The sequence below is a fragment of the Antechinus flavipes genome, chromosome 5 (genome assembly GCF_016432865.1).
Source record: "Antechinus flavipes isolate AdamAnt ecotype Samford, QLD, Australia chromosome 5, AdamAnt_v2, whole genome shotgun sequence".
NCBI lineage: Eukaryota > Metazoa > Chordata > Mammalia > Dasyuromorphia > Dasyuridae > Antechinus > Antechinus flavipes.
In genome coordinates, this window is record NC_067402.1 from 299857465 (window position 1) to 299874935 (window position 17471).

Below are 17471 nucleotides of genomic sequence, written 5' to 3' on the forward strand. Positions count from 1 at the left end.
AGAATCATCAGACTTCCAGAAAAGTATGATGAAAAAAAGAGCCTGTTTAAGTTTGGGCACGCGGGTATGCGCGGGTGGTTTAAGTTTAGGCGAGCGGGTGTGCGCGGGTGTGCGCAGGTGGTTTAAGTATAGGCACGCGGGTGTGCGCGGGTGTGCGCGAGTGTGCCTGGGTGGTTTAAGTTTAGGCGCGCGGGTGTGCGCGGGTGTGCGCTTGTGGTTTAAGTTTAGGCGCGCGGGTAGGCGCGGGTGGTTTAAGTTTAGACGTGCGGGTAGTTTAAGTTTAGACGTGCGGGTGTGCGCGGGTGTGCTTGAGTGGTTTAAGTTTAGGCGCGCGGGTGTGCGCGGGTGGTTTAAGTTTAGACGTGCGGGTGTGCGCCGGTGTGCGCGGGTGGTTTAAGTTTAGGCGAGCGGTTGTGCGCGGGTGGTTTAAGTTTGGGCACGCGGGTATGCGCAAGTGGTTTAAGTTTAGGCGAGCGGGTGTGCGCGGGTGTGCGCGGGTGGTTTAAGTTTAGGCTTGCGGGTGGGCGCGGGTGGTTTAAGTTTAGACGTGCGGGTGTGCGCAGGTGTGCGCGGGTGGTTTAAGTTTAGACGTGCGGTTGTGCGCGGGTCTCTGAGCGCTTTTGAGCATTTAAGTGTAGGCGCGTGGGTGGGCGCGGGAGCGTGCGTGCTTTTGACTGTTTAAGTGTAGGTACGCGGGTGTGCTCTGGTGGTTTAAGTGTAGGCGCGTGGGTGTGCGCGGGTGTGCATGCGCTTTTGGGCGCTTAAGTTCAGGCGCGCGGGAGGAGCGCTTGCGTGCCCGCTTTTGAGCGTTTTAAGTGTAGGCGCGCGGGTGCGCGGGTGGTTTAAGTGTAGGTGCGCGGGTGGTTTAAGTGTAGGCGCGCGGGTGGGCGCGGGTGTGCGCGGGGTGCCCATGCGCTTTTGAGTGTTTAAGTGTAGGCGCGCGGTGGGCGCGGGTGCACCCCAGCCCAGGAGCTGGGCACTCCCAGCTACCTTGGGCCCTCCCCGATTATATGTCAGCTTCCCGCTAGGCCAGCCCTTCAGGGACAGCAGCCTGCCTGCTCCCCGGGGACACCCCCAGGGAAGGCAGCAGCGGTCAGTAACGCGCCCAGTACATGCTACCCCCTCCCTGGCCAAGCCAGCAACGCGAGAGGGACACACGGAGGGCGGGCCAGTCACAGGTAACGGTGCCCCCTCTGCAAGTCAGCTGACTCCCATTTTGTGCAGGCCCTCGTCTAGTAATCAGCTACAGAGCATTTAGGGTTTCCCTCGTGACTGATTCATGCGATGGGGGGATGGGGGACTCTGGCTCTTGTCAGAGAGCCACAGGTGTTGTCATTAACAGACCTTGGGGAGAGGAGGAGTCACTGAACACGGGCAGGTCCAGGTTTTTAAAAGGTAATTAAAGGTAATTAAAATGTTCACATCCCTTGAACCAGTTTTTCTCCCCTCTCCGCACTCTCCCCATTCTTAGATTTCAATATACGTTAAACACGTGCAATTTTTCTATACATATTTCCATACTTATCATTCTGCACAAGAAAAAATCAGACCAAAAAAGAAAAAAATGGAAAAAAAAGTAAGCAAGCAACAACAAAAAAGGTAAAAATACTCTAGTGTGTGTAAAGTCCAGGCTAGCTTTCCGGGGGTCCTCAGGACCAGCCTTGGTTTCCCCAGAATAATCAACACAAGAATAGTCAGGAAGTCTTTATTGTCTCCTTCACAGTCTGTCTCCTTCCCCTGGGGCTGGGCTAGCTTTGGTCTCAGCCAGAAAGCTAAGAACCTCTGACTTGGATTCTCTCATCTTCTCCTTCTGTCTCAGGCTAAGCTTATGTACCCTATTATAATTACATTATTCCATCATACTGAATAGGTGTCAAGTTGTAGAATAGATGTCAACTGTTACATCACTGTGGTAAGAACTAAGTACATATAAACTAGAGAACCATTATCTCGATTCCACGGAGTTAAGATCTTCTTGTTTCAAATATACACACTCATCACTGAGTGTATGACAGTCATTATATCACTGGAGAACCATTATCTCATCAGTTCCACTGAGTTATCACCCTGTTGTAAGGTTACTTGTTTCAAGTACACTTGGCCCTCTACAGCTGTGGCCCACATTTAGGCCCCATAGTTCTCTGCGGGATACAGATGGTTCTTTCCCTAACAAGACCATTGGAATTGGCCTGAATTGCCTCATTGTTAAAAAGAGCCACATCTGTCAGAGTAGATCATGATGTAATCTTGTTGCTGTGTACAACGTTCTCTTGGTTCTGATTACTTCACTCGGCATCAGTTCGTGTCAGTCTCTCCAAGCTTCCCTGAAGTCATCCTGTTGATCATTTCTTACAGAAGCATAATTTTTCATTACATTCATATGCCATAACTCATTCCGCCATTCCCCAGTTGATGGGCATCCATCCACTCTGGTTCCAGTTTCTTGCCACAGCAAAAGGGCTCTACACACATTTTTGCAGATGGGGTCCATTTTCTCCTCTGAGGATTTCACTGAGATACAGACCCAGTAGAGACAATGTTGGATTAAAGGATATGCTAAATTTGATAGCCCTTTGGGCATAGTAAGAAGTTTTGTTTCCCCCTCCAATAAATTTCTGTGTTAACTTTTCCAAACTCTACTGCCAAGTTCTTATTCCCTTTCCCCATTTTTTAAACTTTCTTTTAAGATGCTTTTTGAATTTTTCCAAGAGACCCATTTAAGTTTTATTCTGTTTTATGGCTTCATCTGAAGGATTTTTCCTTTAATGTGCCCAGGGTTTGAAGTCTGTTCTTCCCTGTCACCAACTAAAAATCGAAGATTTTCTTGGTAACAGTTACAAAATGTCCCTCAGGAATGCATATTTTCCTCCCAGATGGGCTTTCGTGTAGAACCGGTAGCCAGTTCTCATACCATTTGCCCAAGAACCAGGGTCCATGAGGTTTCTCCTTGTGATAAGCTGCCGGCCCAATTCTTGAGTGACAAGAGTGTGTCCCAGGGAGGCTTGTGCTTTCCATAAACCTTCCCAGATACTGCCTTTGTATGGTCCCCAAACAGGTGCGGGAGACTGTCATAAGTCCTCTTTAGCCTCGTGCCGCGATTGCAATGTCCAATCTGCAATTATAAAACAGGAATGAGTATGAGCACAGCATGAAGATCTGAGGGGCCAACCTGAGGACCCCTTTACGTAGACACACTGCTGCAGCCGGCCCACAAGGACGAGGGGGTCTCTATGAAAGGGCATCCCCTATGTGTCCAGCATGTGTGTCACATGATACCCCATACCCGAAAATGGCATTTGTAGAGTCGCGCTCTTCACTTGTGAACAATAGGTACTATTCTTTTGTAACCAGCACACCGGAAGCCCATTTGCAAGGCCAGCAGAGTTGTCCTTTCCCTTTGCCATGGCTTCATTGTATTTTTCAGGGTGAACTTCATCCCCAACATTACAAGGGACATATTGCCTGTTAGCGCTACATCCGGTATACGTTCCCCCCGTGAGACAATCCTAGGCCATGGTGAGTCCACCCCGATAGCTCACCTTTGTCTTTCTGCTGTTTGCCCCAGCTGTATATAACTCAAACCCAGAAGTATAGACTGCATCTTGTTAGTTGTCTTAGGGTCCCGTCTGCTCCTCCTTTTTGACAGTTGCCTCGTCTTCCTTCTTTTCCTCTTCTAGTTTATGGCCAACTTTGAGATGTGTGGTAGGAATCTCCTGCTGAAGGTTTTCTCCTGTGGAGGTACACACATATCCTGGCCCCCAAATTAGAACCCTATAGGGTCCCCCCGACCTTCAGGACTCTTTTTCATTCATGTTTTCCCCACACGTGTAACATCTATCTACCATATATCATTTGGCCTGTCACCTCTGAGCTTAGTCCCCATCCTCAGAGGTCTTGTAATGACCGCGCTAGCACCCCAGGTACCTCAGAATCAGCCAGAGTCAGGATAAGCAAAAGTCCTTCATCTTTATTCTTGGTCTTAAGATGCAGGATTGAACAGGATGGAAGCAGAATCTCTGCAACCGCCTTCTCCCTTGTCTCCTGCCAGAAGAGTGACCCTGGCTAGTCTTACTCCACCCCCTAGTCCCTCCTACAATCCTCTGTATACAGCAATCACTGAGCCAGCACTCATAGTGGGAAGGACCATTTTCCAAGCATATGCCCATAGAGTATTGTCCAATCGGTAGTTAGCCTCAAGTGCTCGGCAGTCCTGACCTCAGTGCATCGACTCAATAGTTTCAGCCCTCTAAGGGTACACGAGCTACACGGCATTTTACTTTGATTACCTAGAGTTCCACCATTGTCTGTGACCCTCTATATCTCCCACTTTTTTTTTTGAAGGTGTACATCAGTGGTGAAAAACATCTGCCTGGGAAGAATCACATGAGCAAGTAGTAATATAACAAACAATATGAATAAACAAGATGCTATAAAAGATTTCTATGAATCCCAGAAGACAGGTATAGAAAATAACTATTAATTCACAACATACACCTCCTTCAGCAGGCAAGAGATAGTCCAAAGCCCATGTATAGCCCATCACTTCATGTGTCAGGGAATCCAATGATTCCTGCAGGTTTTGAAGTCCTGCATCGGTCCCATTAGCAATTTTTATTGTGATCATGGTCATGTTCATTAGTCAACAGCCATACTTTATCAGTGGTAGATGTCATAGATGATACCATCCAATGTTTCTTGGGTCTTCCCCTTTGTTTCGAGGGTCTTCTCTTTTTCCATCTCTGTTCAATGAACAAGGTGGAAATTCTGTTCTTATCTGTGTTTATTTGGGTCCCAACCTATGATTTCCTTAGCATAGAACTCTTCATAAGTAAATTCTATCAAATGTAGTTTATCGCTTTCTCTGCCATTTATAAGTTTTACAAGTAATAGTCTTACTAGGCTTAGAGCAATGAAAACAACATTGGAGATTTGGTCCACTGCACCGAGCCAGTTTATTTTAACAACTTCTTTCCTGTCCATCATAGTACTGATCAAAGGCGTGAGGAGCTCAGGATTTTTGGAATCCGAGACCAGTTGTCTGTCTACTATGCCATGATGCCTCTCATATAGACTCTTTGTGTAAAATCAAGTTTATAAGTAAAGAAACTAAGAATCCAATTGTTTATTGGTCTGTCCATGGTCTCATGCATAGTAACTCTCCGAGATAGGATATGCACTGACTTCTGAGTACGTATCCTCCTTCATACAGCTATGCTGATATTAGAATTAGGCTGGTATAACTGCATATAACATGAAAGAATTGAATTCTAGACATATGATGCAGAATCTAGTAGACCAAAAGCAGATTCCAGTCTGAAAATACTTCTCAAAGCAGTTGCAAAAAAAAGCACTTTGATTAATAAAGGAATTCTCTCTCTACCGTAGTCATTAAGTTGCCATAAATAAAGATCTCCTGCACTGTGGCAAGTCTAGTAATGAGACTTTCTGAGACTAAGTTGGTAATTGATCATTGCAGACAATCTTCATTGCCATCACCGATGTTTAAATCCTTTCTAGAACTAGGCTGAACTTGTGATCTGATGGCATGGCTTTTCAGAACCCAGAATCACTTCCAAGGCAAGATTCAACATTAGAATAAAATATTAGCAGAGTCCTATTATGAAAATGATGTATAGGAGAAATAAACTAAACATTTATACATGTGTGTGTGTGTGTGTGTGCGTACGTACGCGCACAGACACACAGATTCTTTTGGAGGGAAAACAGCAAATTACATGTGACATCTCATAGTTGCTTATATAGTCCTCTTCCTTGTCCTTTGTATATTGAAATGTTTTTTGTTTGTTGGTGATTAAATTCACCATAAAAAAGAAATTTTATAAACTAAACTAAGATAGCTTGTGGAAATCCTGAGAGAAGACAGATTCTTATTTTACAATAGAAAATTGTTTTCTACCTGTCATATATTCATTTCTCGTAGACTCCCATTTTATGAAAGATTTATGTATTTCTTTTTATTATGATGGTCAGAGGCTGAGGTATTCTAGATAATTTATATTTTAAAAACAACTTTAATGAAAGGGTTGTATAAAGGAAATGAAGCATTTGGTTTTATTTCAGTAAGACTTCTTATCACATGGGCATCTCATAATAATGTATATGGCCAAATGAGCTGTGTAAACTCATGCTGTTTTGGCTTTCACCTAAACAATATCTGTAAATTTTAATTGAAATAAAATCTAGCAGTGTCCATGTGCATATATGAAGCTGTCAAAACAATTCAAGGACCTAAAAGAAATATCATATAAAATACTCCATTGTTGAACTTACTAGAATACAAAATAATTTGATTTTTCTTTAATTTTAATAGTTACCTTGTTCTATTCATACTTTGAATCTTAGAGAAATATCTATTGTAAAAAGGAAGCTGGTTAATATTGTGAGGACTCATACTTCTCTTAACTGAAATCCCCACCTAGAAATCTGGGGAAAAAATTCTTAAATGAATGTCCCAGCATATTGGCAACAATTATATACCTCCTAGTTCACTATTTATACTATATTTAAAGAAAGTTTATTAATAGGAAAAGATTAATCCAAGAATATTGTATAGTTTCCAAGTGAGTTTATTCAATTTTTATTTCTTACAATGTCCTACAGAGTATTTCTCAAAGTCCTAGAGTATTGGCTCCTTTCACAGAAGAATCCCCTTTGTGGCCATTTCCCATACCTTTCTCACTAATGATCTCAGCTTCATTTCTCTGCCACCCAGATGGTAATCCTTTGCTGCCTTAAATGTCCTCATTTGGACCATTCTGATGAACTCTTCTGGAATCTCCTCTCAGGAGATCATTTCACAAATGTTCCTGGAAAGCTGTTCAGGAACCTGGAAAAGTGATTGATCTTTTAACTTTGAAGCACTTCCTTGAGCACTTATATGTAGATCCGATCATGTGAAAATTTCTGGTATAGATAGCATATTCAGGTTAGATATCCAATTCCCTCATGTCCTTGTTATTAAGTACATTATTATTAAGTTTCTGGAAGAAACATATTCTTTTTGGGGAAATAGCACATATGGAGATAAGCATAGAATATGATGAGTTCTAAGAGATATCTAGACAATGTGCTCAAGGGAAATTTGGAGAGAGAGAGAATAGCTTCATCTGGGAAACATTGCAGTGTAGGAAGAGAAGATGGAGGGGAACTATTTCTTGGTTTTCCTTTTTTTTGTGTGTGTGTGCAAATGTTAATAAAAAGCCATTTTTAGATGAGTTTAAAGGAAATTCTTGTAGTCCAAAGAATTGTTGGGGTCTCTGAAACCCTTTCAGAGAGTCTACAAATTCAAAATCATTTTTTATTTCTAATATAGTAAATAGCTATAAATATAACCCATGTGAACAAAAACTCTTTGAACAGATCCTTGATAGTTTTTTTTAACAACATGAAGATACTGAGAACAAAAGTTTGAGAACCACCGCTTGTACATATGTATGTGATGTTTTATCTAACTCTTAAGTATTAAACATTTGCCTGACAAACTAAGGGGATTGAAGTAATATTTCTCTTGGGTAATATTTCAACTGTAAATAAGATGTAATAGAATAAAACCGACACTAATTAACTATTTCTACCTAATGTTAGGCTTTCTGTGATTCCATCAAAGAATCCCAATTCCATATACTCTTGATATTTTTAATTACAGTTTAAGGCCAGCTTCACTTCAATAAGGGTTTTTTAAATATGCTATTTGTGAATGAAATTATTTATGAATAATATCTTAAACACTTGAAACATATTCATTCCAAGGTCGGATACTAGCAGTAGCATTTATTAGCTCTGAATATATTTTTGACACCTTTTTTTTTTTTTTTTTACTGGAAACAAGCAACTTTGTAATAGATACCACAAATATGCCAGAAAAAACTTTGCCAAATAAATATAACTTGCTTATGAGTGTCATGTGATGGCCTCCACCAAGGACAGGCTTGAAGTTCTGATTCAAAGTAATTTAATTCATAAAATATCTTACTGTGAGCAGAGAACTATGCTAAATACCATTGGAAAATAAAAAAATAAATAAATGAGACACAATTCCTTCCTTCATTTAACTTACAGCTTTTTGAAGCTGGCAAAATGCTTGGAAAATACTATGGGCTTAATAGATATTTGTTGGTTCATTGATAGGATGATATGAGATATGAACCAATAAAAATAATAAAAAATACATGATAAATGTACAAAAATGGACACAAGAATCTTATCTGAGTAGTCCTATACCACTTTGTGAAAACCCAAATAATTAATACATGTTTAACAAGTGAATGAATAAACTGTGAAGGATTTAGCATAAAATTTAAATTTATGTATGATCTGTTAGTATTCAAATGATTAAAAATCAGCTGTTAGCTGGGTTTTTTTTTCCTTAGCACATAAGAAAATTTTGGAATTCTTTTTAAAAAGTGTCAGTGCTTTCCTCTTGTTTTCATAGTAAGCCATAATTGTAAACTATTACAACAAAGTTCAAACTCTCTTATTTCCACTTAAGGCCCTTCAATATTCTTAGCCCAGTTTACCTCTCCATTCTTAAATGGCACCATTTTCAAGAATGACTCAGACTCAAAGATTGACATAGTACACATTGATAGTCTATCTGGTAGCTTAAGGGAATTTTTGAAAAGTATTTTTTCTGTTTATTGCCAATGTTTTCTAATTGGAAAACAATGTGATAGCATCACAGATATTGATTACTGACTATTTGGCACTGGGACAGACTGATTTGGTGAAGGAAGGGTTATAATAGAGGGAGAGGAGGGGGAAGACATGGGAAAAAGTTATAACAGAATTATAGTTACTGTTAAGAAACAAAAGAAACATATCATTTAAGAGATGAGATTAATCACTATGAATATACGTACACACATACACTATATATATGCATAATTCACTATCATATAACAATAATGACATATATATGTTCTTATTCCTAATAATCAGGTCATACGTTATAGTACTTTATAATTTACAATTTAGCTGTCTTTATATGAGTAAAGGATATATACTATTTAATCCTCATTACAACCAGTGCAGTAAGTAATATCACCATTGTTTTTTTGGGGGGATGACAAAACAGGATCAGAACTTAAATGACTCGCTTGAAGTAAATATCAGGACTGGCTTTGAATATTAGGTCTTGTTTGGCTCCAAATCCAGCACTCTACATTATGTACATTTTTCTAATGAATATATTTATTTATCTCTTTATAAATACACATGGATAAAAATACATGTGCTTTATCAAATTCTTTTAAGGAGGGAAAAGATACTTTTTCCAGAAACTTGTCAATCCACTCTGGACTAGCTCTAATTATCAGGAATTTTTACCTTTCACCGAGTTCCTCAGTCCTCCTAGTTTTGCCCACTCTGGCTACGAAGAGAACCAGCTTTCTCCTCCAGCACATTGAATCTTCTCTGCTGATGGCTAAACATTCCTAATTTCTTCAATCAATTTTATATGGCAGATTTTACAATCTTCTCCCCATTCTTGTGTATTAAAAGGTAAATAAATGGTTGTCACGTGGTTGGCTCTTATTACATATTTCTGCGGCTGTTTAGCTTGCAGTATTTAAATATAAAATTTGGTCAGTCGAAGATTCCTATTCTGGTCATTGAAGCTTCTGGAAAAATGAACCAAGACTTACCAGAAACACAGTAAGTTGCTAGCCTAGTTTTGCCATAATGAGAATCTTCTTAAAGTATAACATGAAGTGTGCCAACAAATAGGAAAATTGCCTCCTGGGGGGGGAGGCGGGGCAAGGCTGTGGCAGCCGGCCTCCGCCCTCCTGCCGCAGCAGCGGCCTCCATTTTGCCAGGCGGAGAGAAAAATACTGGGCAGGCCCAATCCCTTTCAAATCCCATTGGCTCCCACATCTCAAAGATGATTTCATTTACAACGAGCTTCATGCGTAATTATACTGGAGGTTCACAATAAACCTGCTACAACACAGGAAATGCCTTCATTCTTGGTGAGTGCATGAGTAAGGCCATGAGTTGAGAATAGCTGAGTGACTTGCCCCAAATTCCAGCAGCTGAGACTAGAATTCATCCCCTGTGAATGGGCATGCTCTGTCCACAGTACTTAACACATTATCTCCACTGTCTATCTTTCCATTTTGTTGCCTGCAATTTCATTCCTTTCTTCGTAGATATAAGGCATGTGCTGCACACAAACTAAATTCAGTTTATTTCACTTTCTATCCCACCTGTAAGCATAACAAATTTCTCTGATGCTCACTTTCAATTTTCCTGTTATATTATCTAATATCTTATTAGGAATATCAACACTTTTATTTTAAAATTTTTATCTTTACATGGTCTTGTTCTCTAAAGTAAAGGGAACATCCTCGTGACAAACGTAACTTAAAAATGCATGAAATGATCCATGTTTGAAAATATGTCTCTCATATTTAGAGATTTGAATTCAACATCTTGTGGCATGGACAGGAAAAGCATGTTTTACTATTGGTCCCCTTATATTTCCCTAATTTGAGGCAGTGATCCAGGAATTTGATCCTGACCTTTGTCAGAGGCATCTTAAGTGGTGAACAATTGTCCAAAGTTATTTATCCTCTTGTAAGACATATATGTGTGTATTCCCACCTCATCTGTTGTAGTCCTTTGGTGATTCTAAACTGTCATGATCAGGGGCACCCTGCGTTTGGGGTTTGCAGTGATTATATCAGAGTCTGACTGCTTCTAAGTGCAGACTAGTTTTTCAGAAACGTAATTTGACATCAAATTTCCCCCACAACTCCAGGAAGGTTGGACTTTCAAATGCAAATGGCCACAGGTATGCATAGACCCATTTTAAGATCCATTTATTCTTATATGCTCAAGTGTTTTTAATAGGAATGCATGTTGGATTTTATCAAATGCTTTTTCTGCATCTATGGAGATGATCATTTTTTTTTTTGGTTAATTTGGTTATTGGTATAGTCAAATATGCTAATAATTTTCCTACTATTGAACCAGCCCTGCATTCCCGGTATAAATCCGACTTGGTCGTGGTGTATTATCCTGGGGATGATTTTCTATAATCCTTTTGCTAATATTTAAGATTTTAGCTTCAATATTCATTAGGGAGTTTGGTCTATAATTTTCTTTCTCAGTTTTCAACCTACCTGGTTTAGTTATGAGTACCATGTCATAAAAGGAATTTGGTAGGAATCCTTCATTCCCTATTTTTTCAAAAAATTTATATAGCATTGTAGTTCATTGTTCTTTAAATATTTGATACAATTCGCATGTAAATCCATCTGGTCTTGGAGATTTTTTTCTTAGAGAGTTGATGAATAGCTTGTTTTATTTCTTTTTCTGAAATGGGAGTATTTAAGCAACTTACTTCCTCCTCTGTTAATTGGGGAAGCTTATATTTTTTATGGTAGTCTTCTATTTCACTTAGGTTATCAAATTGATTGGCATAAAGTTGGGCAAAGTAACTCCTAATTATTGCTCTAATTTCCTCTTCATTGGTGGAATGTTCTCCCTTTTCATTTTTAAGACTAACAATTTGATTTTCCTCTTTCCTTTTTCTAATCAGATTTACTAAAGGTTTATCTATTTTGTTGGTTTTTTCATAATACTTAGTTTTGTTTATTAATTCAATAGTTTTTTTTTTTTACTTTCAATTTCATCAATTTCTTCTTTTAATTTTAGAATTTCAAGTTTAGCATGTTCTTAGGCATTTTCAATTTGCTCTTTTTCCATCTTTTTAAATTGCAAGGCCGATTTATTGACCTTCTCTTTCTCTATTTTATTCAAGTAAGCCTCTAAAATAAAAAAAAATTCCCTTCTTACAGCTTTGGCTGTATCCCACAGATCTGGGTATGTTGTCTCACTGTTGTCATTCTTTTGGATGAGATTATTAATTGTGCTATGACTTGTATTCTTATAAATTTAGCAACAATCTATGTATTTTTGAAATGAGATCTTTAACAGAAACACTGGCATTACAGATTTTTTCTCAGCCTTGCATTTTCCTTTTAATCTTGTTTCTGTTAGGTTTGTTTGTGCAACAACTTTTTAGTTGACTGCAATCAAAGGTGTCCATTTTAGCTTTCAGAATTTTCTCTAGTTCTTCTTTGGTCATAAATTGCTGTTTGAGGATTTGGCAAATAACCCAGGGATGTTGATCCCAAAGGAGAGAAGGCAAGTGTTTTGCAGGCTGTTTGTGGGAAAGGAAAAATGAACTCCGACAACATGAATCAGTTAAAATGGGCCTGGGACTTTAAGTACTAAGAAGAAAAAGAAAAGCAAAAAGAGTTCCTGAGCTCAACAAGTTTTCAATCTAAGATAAGAGACAATACTTTTTTTTTTTTAATGTTAGATGGTTTTTATTTTATTTTATTTTATAATTTTGTATTGATAGAACCCATGCCAAGGTAATTTTTACAAGATTATCCCTTGCACTCACTTCTGTTCCGATTTTTCCCCTCCCTGCCTCCACCCCCTCCCCCAGATGGCAAGCAGTCCTTTACATGTTGAATAAGTTACAGTATATCCTAGATACAATATATGTATGTAGAACCAAACAGTTTTCTTGTTGCACAGGGAGAATTGGATTCAGAAGGTAGAAATAACCCGGGAAGAAAAACAAAAATGCAAGCAGTTTATATTCATTTCCCAGTGTTCTTTCTTTGGGTGTAGCTGCTTCTGTCCATCCTGGATCAATCCAAAATTGAATTAGCTCTCTTTATCGAAGAGATCCACTTCCATCAGAATACATCCTCAAACAGTATCGTTGTTGAGGTATATAGTGATCTCCTGGATCTGCTCATTTCACTCAACATCAGTTCCTGTCAGTCTCTCCAAGCCTCTCTGTATTCATTCTGCTGGTCATTCCTTACAGAACAATAATATTCCATAACGTTCATATACCACAATTTACTCAGCCATTCTCCAATGGATGGGCATCCATTCATTTTCCAGCTTCTGGCCACTACAAACAGGGCTGCCACAAACATTTTGGCACATACAGGTCCCTTTCCCTTCTTCAGTATCTCTTTGGGGTATAAGCCCACTAGAAATACTGCTGGATCAAAGGGGATGCACAGTTTGATAACTTTTTGAGCATAGTTCCAAATCACTCTCCAGAATGGCTGGATGTGTTCACAATTCCACCAACAATGGATCACTGTCCCTGTTTTCCCACATCCCCTCCAACATTCCGCATTATCTTTCTCTGTCACTCTAGCCAATCTGACAGGTGTGTAGTGGTATCTCAGAGTTGTCTTAATTTGCATTTCTGATAAGAGACAATACTTAAATAAATATACAAGATTCCTATAGAATTACTGGACGCCTGAAGAGTTGCTCAGCTTGGTCCTGGATTATAGTCCTTGGGAACAAGAAAGTACATTTTAGAGGGACAGAGAAGAGAGATTCTTGAGTCTCATTAGTGGTATTACACAAAGGTTACAAAGACCAAGAATTTGCAGAGGAGCAATTAAGAAATGAGACATTGCTAGTAACTCAGCAAATATACTACACAAGATATATGAACTATAGATGATTTCTGAGCAACTCTATCATGACGTAGGAGTTATTGATTGAAACACTAAGAAGTACAGAACTAGATATTTGATCTCTACTAAATTTGTGATCTAAAAGAGTTAGATGTCTATTTCAATGGTAAAATCTAAGGCAAATAAAAGAAAAAAATAATAAAGTTTTAATGGCAAATGAACATAGAAAAGCAATCACCTTCAAGTAAGTAGAAATAATTTATAACAAAGGATTTATACCCAGGTAGTTCAGTCAGCTGATGCAGAATGGCAGTAGGCTCACGATTCAGTCTTTTCATAAGCCAGACCACTGTCATTGACCACGGCCAGCATCCTTGTAAAATGTAGGAATGTGGTCACCAGGAAGGCGCAGCACCAACTAATGGGTTGACCACTGCAGGGATCTCCCCGCTATTAGGACACACGTCAAATGGAACGTGGGATTGATGTGTCAGGATCCTCTTCACATAGGAAGGAGAACAAGGTCAAGAGAATGCACTCTCAGTCCCACCCCCTTTTTAATAGTCCCCCTTGATTCCCTGCTGCAGGAACAGCTCTTGAAAATTCTATCTGCTTTTGTCTGTCTGTCTGTCTCAGAGAGTCCCTCACATTAATAAAGCCTTGTATCTCATACAATCTCTTCTGACAAATCTCATTTTTTTTTAAAGAGAACAAATAAAGCATTTCTCCCAGCATTTTTTTCTCCTTTAATATATTGTAGGGGAATTGTCCGGAACAGCAAAAATTAAATGAGTGTCTCCCTCCAGTTTCCATAATATGTAACAACAGCTAAGTTAAATTGGAAAAATATACATTTTATTACTTCATGGAAAAATTAATTACAATTTCTCTCTTTCCCTCTCTCCCTCATCCTCTCTTCTTCCCTCCATGCCACCCCTCTGACTCTCTCTGCATTTGTTTCTTTGTTGTTGTTGTTATTATTATTTTTAAACTTTTTCTCGATCTCCTTTTCACCCTCTGGCTTGCTTTATTTCTCTCTTTTTTTCTCTTTCTCTGTCTTTCTGTGTCTTTCTGATTTTTTTCATTATTTCTCAGTCTTTTTTTTTTTTTTTTACTCTAGCTCTTTCTGGCTTACTTTACATTCATTCTCTCTCTCTCTCTCTCTCTCTCTCTCTCTCTCTCTCTCTCTCTCTCTCTCTCTCTCTCCCCCCTCCCTTCCTCTCTTTCTCCCTCCCTTTTCCCTACTTCTCTTTCCTAGAGAGAACGTAATCCAATTAAAACTAAACTCTTTCCACATTTATCATGCTGCATGATAGACATCAGATAAAAAGAGAAGAGAGAAAGAAAGCAAACAGGAGGAAGGGTGAAAATCCTGTGTTGTGATCCACATTCAGCGCCCATAGTTTCTCTGGATGCAGAGGGCTCTCTCTGTCACAAGCCTATTGGAGGTCTTTAAGTTACTTTTCAGAGGGAGCCAGCCTATGTATCACAACTCCTACAGATGGGCACAAGGGGACAGTCTGGGTTTGGTGTTCATCAATGATGGTATTTCCTTTCAAACAAATCACAGGGTCATTTCTAGGTTTCAGGCAGGGAAGAGAATAGAAGTGAAAAAAAACCTCTTTCTCCATTTTCAGCCTAAGGACCACTCCTTGCAGTGATTCTTCTTGGCTGCTGAGGAATAGACAGCCTAGTTGGCTAATTAGCAAAAGCTTTCCAATTAACCAGGAGAGACCATGGTAGTCGGCAATGCTCTGAATTATGGGTCCTTGTTAAGCAGGCAATATTTTTCGTTAGAAACTATTAGAAGTTTGTAGAGAGAACTTTCATGCGACTCCCCCCCTCCCCCGCTTCCCCTCTCCCCCCCCCCCAGCCCTTCCTCTGCCCAATGCTCCTGTTCTTCTTTCTGTGTGTGTCTGTCTCTTCCTCACTGATTCACGGTCTGTATCTCAAGGAAATCATGAAGGAGGGAAAAGGAGCCACATGTGGAGAGTGAGTGGATGCCCATCAGTAGGGAATGGGTAAATAAGGTATGGTTTATGAAAGTAATGAAATATTATTGTTCTATATCAAATGATGAACGAGCTGATTGTAAAAGGTCAGGAAAGATTTACACTAACAGATGCTGACAGCAACAAGCAGGACCACGAATAAATTGTACACAAGAATATTCATGCGAGAAAAAGCTGGGTTCTGCTCAGTTGTTCAGTGATCCAAGGCAATTCCAATAAATTTTGCATAAAAAAGGGACACCTGCATCCAGAAAGAGAAACTATGAAGACAGAATGAAAAGCAGCACATGCAATATTCACTTTTTTCTGTTTTTTTTCCTTTTCCTCTGATTTGTCTCTTCCAATATGATTCATAAAGAATTGTGTTAATATTAACTTAATATACATGAATATATAGAAAAACTTGGTACACGAGGTTTTGCAAGGACGAATGTGGAAAATTAACTTTGCATATATTCAGAAAAAAAAATCATTAAAAAAATGAAAATAGCACATGGGAGGTTCACCTCTTTTTTGCCACCCTTGCAATTGGTTTGCTGCCCTTTTTATTATTAAACTTACCTGTTGTTCTGACTTTGGACAGCAGATGTCAGACAAAGACCATGTTATATTTTAAAAGGGCAATTCAAGAAAAAGGCTCGATTTGGTGCCTATGATTTGTCAGGCTCTTCATTGACCTCTAGAAACACAAGGACAAAAATAAAACCATCCCTGTTTTCAGGGATTTGATATATAAATGCATATTATCTGTAGATATTTCTGTGTCTGTCCTTCTGTCCGTGTGTGACTCCTGTTTCTCTGTCTCTCTCTCTTTATGTCTCTCCCCCCATCTCTCTGTCTTTCTGTCTCTCTCTTCCTTGGTTTCTCCCTGACTATCTCTGTCTCTTTGTGTCTATCTCTGTCTCCTGTCTCTCTCTTTCTTTGTCTCTCCCTATTGCCTTCTTTGTATATCTTATATGTCTGTGTCTCTCTCTGTTTCTTTCTCCATCTCCATCTGTCTATGTCTGTCTCTCTCTGTGTTTGAGTTTCTCTGTCTCCTGTTTCTCTGGTTTTCTCTCTCTCTCTCTCTCTCTCTCTCTCTCTCTCTCTCTCTCTCTCTCTCTCTCTCTCTCTCTCTCTCTCTCCTTCTCTCCCTCTCCTTCTCTCCTTCCCTCCCTCCGCCTCCTCTCCTGTCCATCCCTATCTCTCCTTTGTTTCTTTCTCTGTCTCCCTCATTCACTCACTCTCTCTCTCTCTCTTTCTCCGCTTTCTTCTCTGCCTCTGTTTCTCTCTGTCTCCTCTCCTCGCTTTCCCTTTCCCTCTCTTTCTCCCTCTCTTCTTCCCTCTCCTTTTCTGTAGAGGGAGGAGGAAATTTTGAGGACAACCAGGTTTTTTTTTAGGACATGGTATGATCACAGATTTTAAGATGAGAGGGAAATGATCTGATAGCACCTCCTGTTTTTTTTTTTTTTTCAAAATAATAAATGAAGAAATTGAAGTCTAGAGAAAATAAAAGGTTGGCTCAAGTCACTTGGTAGTAGATAGTAGAGCCAGGATTCAAATGCATGTGTTCTGATTCCTCATCCAAATCGCATTAGGAGTAAAAGTCACACTGTGTGAACATTGGTTTCTTACATTAATCTATTTCATTCGTTTCTGACTAATTAACAATTAATCATACTAATTTATTTAGCAATCTATCAGTTAAAATCACCATCAAGCCAAAATATCTTTCATTTATTTATTAATTAATTGAATTTCTTAATCAATTAATTTTATTAGCTAATACTTGGTTGAATTGATCTCTCAATTTATTATTAATTTTATCAGTAATTAATTAATTTTATGATTGATTTTTATTCATGTTTGGCTAATTTATTTTGTATTTTTTGTTTAACACACATTGCTTTATGAATTATACTGAGAGAAAAAAAGCAGTGCAAAAAGGAAAAACCATGGAAGAGATTCACTAATGTATTAATGATATTAATTAATA